This window comes from Triticum aestivum, chromosome 6B (genome assembly GCF_018294505.1).
Source record: "Triticum aestivum cultivar Chinese Spring chromosome 6B, IWGSC CS RefSeq v2.1, whole genome shotgun sequence".
Taxonomy (NCBI): Eukaryota; Viridiplantae; Streptophyta; class Magnoliopsida; order Poales; family Poaceae; genus Triticum; species Triticum aestivum.
Genome location: NC_057810.1, coordinates 724,409,754 through 724,417,271, shown reverse-complemented (window position 1 = coordinate 724,417,271; position 7,518 = coordinate 724,409,754). Strand labels below are relative to the sequence as shown.

The 7,518-nt window shown below is 41.1% G+C and overlaps 1 pseudogene; it reads right to left on the bottom strand.

Annotated features, from left to right (window-relative positions):
• Positions 1–850: 850 nt before the first annotated feature.
• On the bottom strand, positions 851–5,175 carry LOC123140065 (putative disease resistance protein RGA4; annotated as a pseudogene).
• Positions 5,176–7,518: the final 2,343 nt, after the last annotated feature.

Genomic DNA, 7,518 nt, shown 5'->3' with positions numbered 1-7,518 from the left:
CTCCCTTCATGTTTGGGTTCCCCAACAATGAACAAAATATGAAGAGAACCTGAATGACTGAACCGAGTTCACACAACTCCCAGAAGCCAGCATACTGCCACAACGATCTAAATCTTTTGACAGAAAGAATGACTAACTCACCTTTGTGGAATTGTCATTGATTGTTCGTCTCGTGAAAGACGACCTATCAAATTGGCCAGTGATTGCCCGAACAAGTTGGTCAATGCTCCAGGGAAGTTAAGTACAGAACCTGCAATGTTCCCATGCATGATGTTAGGTCTAGTACCATATTCCGCACCGGTAGAAAACATTAAAACTGTCTACTAAGGTGCATGTAGCGATTCGAGTTTCGTACCCCCTTTCTTGCTTGACTAATAGTAACAAACAGAGACCTCAGAAGAAGAATGCCATCACGATGGTGATGGGCCCACTCACGGAACTATAATCTCGTAATTATAATTGATAGCCATGCACACACCTGGAATGTTCCTGAGATTATGAAGAACATAAAGGACTATTATTTTGTGAATGTAAAAGCTTGCAACATTAGAAGGGGGTAAAAAATCTACTAACATAGTGCTGTTAGTTCCATTCAAAATAGGGCACTGTTTGTAGAATCCATAGCTGCTGCAACTACTGTCACCTCCCGATTCTTCATATCTGCTTCTACTTCTGAAAAAGATGATCACACAATTAGTCACCTTTAATATTTCACATAGGAAAATTTGACTTGATGTGTTCCAGCAAAAGCGGAACACACTGCTGTTAGAAGCAAACTATGGCACTTCAAAAACAAGAGCACTGTGAGTGGAATCATGAATTAAGGAGCAGAAGTTTATTACCATTTTCTAACCAGTAGATTGATGGTCTTCCGGCAGATTGACTCATAACTTACTCTGCTGCAGGAAGGACTCACACTGTAATTGAAATGAGTAACCAGTCAGTTTTCAGAGGCTAGGCATACGAGGAGGCATCAGCTCAAATTGAAAAAGCGGGAGCTAAATGTAACATACCATCTACTATTGTTGAGAAGTATGGGTCTGTTCGTTGCAGCTTCTTCATGGTCTTTTTTAGCTCAGGACTGCAACTTATTCCATATAGGCTCTCCAGTGAAGCGGGCAGGTCCTCCTTGGGTGGCAGCGATTGAATTGCACACTTAGAGAATCTCAATTGCGTGAGAGAAGAAAGGCGATTACACCTTGGGAGGGACTTCAGATCACGGCATTCATTAAACATCAGAAATTCGAGGGAGGTAAGGAACTGAAGCGCCTGCTCTTGCCCTTCCGTGAAGGACTCCGCTCGCATATCATGACTGAATATTAATGAACGGAGGGTTGAAGCAAGGTGGCTGCAAATGGGAGCAACAAGAGCCCCCGAGATGCTATCCACCTCCAGTTTTTCCAATTTGAATGATCCTTCCTGCATTAATCCGCTCCTTGCTACCTCTGACAACAAATCCCCTGCTATTGAGATCTTCTGTTTGGCTGAAGTCTTGTTGAAGACATACAGTTTCTTGAGGTTGACTGTGATGAGAGGATTGAATCCATCCATTGTTAATTCTTCACAATCTTCCAGGCATAGACTGGTGAGGGATGTGAGATTGGAGAGTAGGTCCATTGACTTAAAGCCAGAGACCTCGCGAATCTCAAGTTCCTTGATGGAAGATGGGAAAGGTTTGATGGTGTTACCGCTTCCCATGGACTCCTGAGACAACACCGACGATGCAGAAAATGATTGGCGTATGGTGGGGTCGCATGGTTCTTCTTCATCCTCCACATGCAGACGCTCCAGGATTTCACATTTGATGATTCTAAGGTTGCAAAGAGCTGGAAAACACCTAAACACCTTTGAAAACACTTCTTCTGTAATACTTAATTCTGCTAGGCCAAGTTCCTGGACTGAATGCAGGGCAACACTAGCATCCAGTTCTGGAGAGAACATGCTTCCGTATTTGCTGACATGTACACTTCTCAGTGAGTTTAGCTTTTTGAGGTCTATCAACGAAATGTTTGATGCATCGAAAATACTCAGACTCTCTATTTTATCCAGATTGTGGAAAGCCAAATCACCATTATACCCTTCAATACTCAAATGTGTTCCAAAATATATCATCTCTGCGTGTATTGCTGACTGGCGCTTTGACACAGTAATATTTTCCAGCGTGGAGGTGTGAGGCATGGGGGGGAGCTGAGAAATCTTGGGGCACTTAACAATAGCAAGGCTAAGCAAGTTGGTAAAACGCTCAGAGCACTCCATGAAGGGAAACCTTGAGAGCAAGGGGCAATCTCTAAATCCAATACTTTCAAGCCTTGAAAAAAAGTGGCTATTAGGTTCACCGACCCACTCCACAAGTTCCCTCATGTTCACAAACTCAATTTTCTTCAACTTCATGAAACTTTTCTCTGTAATACCATTAAAGAGAGGCCCAAAGACACTCATCCTAGCAATATTACTCAAAACGAGGTTGGAGAGGTATGGTAGATGCTCAAAAGGTGGAAGAGTACCCCAAGATATACCCTCTAGATGGAGAGACTCCAGGTGTTTTATGCTAATGTCACCACACAACCATCTAGGGCAAGGGGCAACACCAGGATTTATAATGCCAAGCACCCTAAGATGAGGGTGTGGTTGAAGACCGTCAAGAACATCATCATCTGCGGTCTGATGCTCAGTACTCCAAACTAATTGCAGCTCTTTCAAATTCTTTTTGTTCTTCAGTTCGGCAGCACAAGCTTCTCCTTTTGAAGCCACCGTTTCAAGATTGCATATGCGGAGTACTCTGAGCTCACTCAACCCCCCCCCCCCCCCCCCCCAGCTCTCTCAAATCAAATCCAGTACTCTCTTTCTTAACATGGAACTCTTTCAGCTCATGTAAATACTTCATCTTTCCAACCTCGGAAATATTGGAATGGAGTTCTTTGTTATCAGGATTATAATGAAAATAGTGTAAATTAACAAGGCGGCTAATGTGTTTAGGCAACTTTTCACTACCATACCAATCTTTGAGGTCCAGGAATTTCAAGTGGTAAAATCCAGATAAGGTGCTAGGTAAATCCATTTCAGGATCATCGTAGCATGAACTGAGTTTAAGGTACCGGAGGTGCAAAAGGTTTGGAAAGTTGTTTGGCAAAGATTTTGGATTTTGCATTTCTACATACAGAACTCGGACAGCCTTTAAATCTTCAAATGTATCTTTTAAAATATTTGCTACTATTTCATTACGTAATTCGAAAATCAGCAACGAACGCAAATTTGCAATGTCTATCATGTGCTTAAGTTTACCCATTTCTTCCTGAAAACTTTCATCATATTTACGTTGTAAGTTGATTGACAAGTGTCGAATAGATGGTGGGACGTCAGCAACACTAAATGGGAAACTACTTATATTTGCACATTCTTGATATGAAACATTCCGAGATAGTTCATGCAATAAATCATGCATCACATAGAATTCCCTATACGGATTAACAACCTTTTTGAGAAAACCATTCTCTAGTAGTTCTTCGAAGTAATTTTTAGTTTCTTGATCATTAATATCTAGGATACCTATGGCAGTCCAAAACTGAGTCATTTCTAAACGAGTAAACTCATAATCTTCACAAAAGAGGGAAAAATACGAAAAACATTTTTTCAGATGAAAAGGTAAGTAATCATAGCTAATTTTTAGAGATGGCATAATATCGTCCTTATCTTTTGCATTTTTCCACTCATCCTTTTCAAGAACTCCTATCCAATATTCCCGATTAAAGTGTTTCCTTAATAACCGACCAACCGTATTGGCTGCTAGTGGTGAACCCTTTAGCTTCTTTGCAATTTCTCTTGCAACATCAATTAAGTCATCATCATAGTTCCCGGGTTTGTTATGACCAGCAAATATTGATGCTTCAAATAATTCCAAGAAGTCATTAGGCTCCAAACCATCCAGTTCTACTATATCTGTTGTGCACACTTTTTGTGCTATAGATGGAAACCGGGTTGTGACGAGAACCATGCTACCATTGGTTTCCCCCTTTGTGAATGGGGCCAATAATTTCTTCCACTCGGTTTCACTATTGATACTCCATATATCATCTAGGACAACTAAAAATCTTTTGGACTTCAGTTTATCTGCAATCGATTTCTGAAGCTTGTCCAAATTGGAGGTTTCATCTTTTTTTCCATTTTCACATATGCAACTCAGGACTTCCTGGGTGAGCTTAAGCACATCAAAATCATTTGAAACACATACCCAGACCCTAACAATGAAGTGTTCTTCAATCCTTTTATCATTACTCAAGTGTTGGGCGAAAGTTGTCTTTCCTATACCCCCAGGGCCGACAAAAGGCATAACTGAAAGTGTTTCACCCTGATATCTGCTACCAGTGAGTGCACTTATGGTTTTCTCGAAGGTGGCATCCCTCCCATACAACCTATCTGGTGGAGCCACTGAGCTCGTGAGAGGCCTTTTTACGGTGGTAGATGTGGTATGGTTTGGGATTTTATTCAGCAGGTCAGAGACCGGATCACATAGATCGTGTATGCCCTCTATCACTGACGTGATTTTTTTGGACATGTCCACTCTATTGAATTTCATCTTTGCAACATAGCCACCATCATTACCACAATCAGACTTGGTTGCATTGTGATGGTTACTGATGGTAACAACACTAGGAGCAGCAGAAACATCATCATGTGTAGGCGAGCAAGAAAAGCATGAGAGCCAGTTACCGAATGTGTGGCGAGCAGCATGGCGAGAATGGAGAGCATGAGCACGGAGGCCATCACCAAGCTCCGGCATGGCCTCCTTGGTGCCATCGAGCTGATCCTGGATCAGGAAGTAGTGCAGCTCATCCAGCGCGTCCTCAGCCTCATCGGCCTTCTTGCTCAGGTTCTCCAGCAAGCTCTTCAGGCCAAGGTTGCTGCTCACGTCCCTCTCTTGGGCCGCGTGCAGCAGCCCTTTCACGTGCTTCAGCTTGATTTTGACCTTCTCGGAGTTGAGGCCGAGCTTGGTGCTGGCCAAATACGCGTCCACCAGGTCGTCGGACAGCTTGTCCAACACCTTGCCGACGAGCCAGTTGGCAGCACCGATAGCCGTCTCCATCTCCTCCGACGGCCGGGATGGTTCCGGACGCCGGCCGGCTAGGCCTAGCTAGCTACTTGGTCTGTGTGGTGGGAGAAAGTTTTGGGTAGAAAGGTAGAAATGTGAGCGCGTCTTGGACGAGGCCTTGATGGCTGGTTTTATAGTTGCTCCACAGCCACAGGCATAGAGCCAGGTGACGGGAGTACTACTAGCATCCAACGCAATAAAATATTCGATATTTTGGTGGTTGTGCAGTGCAAGATCCAGATTAGTTTGCCTCTTGAACTGTTGGAAAGGCCACCTCCAAGCTCGCAAGGAGGATCCAAGAAGACGTCGTAGTACATGATCGATGTCATAGCTCAGTCACATGGGGATCGACCTGAAGTTTCAGAAACTCAAATGCTACCGTTACATGCATATGTATTCAACGTAACTTTCACACAAAACAAGTATAACATGATAGGAACTTCTTTTCTGCTTGTGCAAAAGAAGCATTCTCCCCGTTCTAAAATAAGTGTCTCGGCTTTAGTATAATTTTACACTAAAACTCAAAGTTGAGACACTTATTTTGATATGAGGGGAGTGTAACACAGCGCTACCATCCTAAGCGTCGCACCGGATGATAGGCTAGAGCTCACATGGGGCGGGGTTGGAGCTGCAGGTCGATCGTTGAGGCCATGTGAAGGTGGCGGTGATCCATGCCAGTTAATTCCTCCGTCCGGTTGCTCATCAGCGCAGGGAGGAATCATGCATACACCGTCTTTGTTTCCTTAAAAATTGTTGGTTGATCCGAACATGGCGGAGTGGCCAGCACATACAATCGTCCAACTGATTTTATTGCCTTATTATATTCCTGCACACAGATCTGTACCAGGTGCAATCTGGGTTGGCATCATATACATACATACATACATATGGATGTATGTACATACAAAGTTAATAAGAAAGCACAGAGACCTAAGCTGCCACAACATGGACTCTTATGATATGGGGACGCAAGCAGGCAACCACATGGACATGCACATGCATGCGCCACGCAAATTAATAAGAAAGCAGTATGAAGTTTCCTACGCTAAATACACCAGTGGTGCTTGAACTTGACATGGATGATCATTTTGGTGCCTAAAATTGAAAAATACATTGAACTGGTTCTACAACTTGGCATGAACGGGCAAATACGGTGCTAACGCTGTCTGTAGACATAGTATGCATCGATGTGGCAATGTACATGGCTGATGTGTCACTAACATGGCGTGGGGCCCATTCATAGTTATGAAACAAAAATGCTTAAGCACTATACTCTACGAGTAGTGGGCCGCCTCTCAGTAATTAGGAAAATTAACATAAAAATCTGCACTACATGAATCGAACATGCTACCTGCGCCTTGGGCGATGCATGCGCCACCCGCTCCAACCAACATATTTTGTTGACAAAAAAAGTCCCTTAGATATTATGTACTTAAACAAAAAAACTCTTATGTACATAAATTGACTGCAGCTAGTGGCCATGTTGCACACATTATTTTAAAAGTAAAAAGTATGTAAATAATAATCATAATAATAAAATTTAGATTCAAATATTCATGTGTTATTAATAATTACCTCATTATACACAAATATCAGTGTGCACACAAAATAAATATATAGAGGTATGCGATAAAAAAACTTAATTTAAGAAATATTAACTAATTATGTGGAAAATAATATTTTAAATAGAATATATGAGTGTTTCAAACTGTTTGAAAACAAACATTGAAAATACACAGCAATGGATTATATTTAACAATGATTTACGAATATTAAAATATACAGTCATGAAATAATATATATGAATTATAACAATGTTTGTATAATATAAATCATTGATTTCTTTTAGATTACTGTTTTTCAATATTTGTACAGTTATTCAAAGGCTTGAATAATTATTCACATATTTAAAAATAATTAATTTACAAATATTTTTGAAAACTCATTTATTATATTTTTTTAAAAAAATATAAATAATAAGTCAATATTTGTAAAACTTACATGAACATTTTTTTTGTATGTTATTTTATCAAGGTCCTCTATATACATATTTTTTTTGCATGACGTAATTATTACTGACACATGAATATTTGAATTTAAATTTATTATTATGATTAGTAGTAATATGCTTTTAACATTTTTTTTGAGAAAATAAGGTGTGCAAACTGGGTCACTGGCTGCAGGAAATTACAGGCACAAGACTTTAGTTAAAATACATATAAATTGAGTGGCCTTATTTTTTGTAATAAGTACTCCCTCCGGTTCTTTTTAGTGAGCGTGTAACTTCAAACCCGGATACCAAGGAGGGCAGCGTTTTAATTTTTTTGGACTAATCTGCCCTTCGCTGGAGTAAGCTGCATGCATCCGGAGGGCTAGGCTGTAATGATTGTGCATGCGTGATTGGCTAGTCCTCCTCGACGGCGTATCATGTC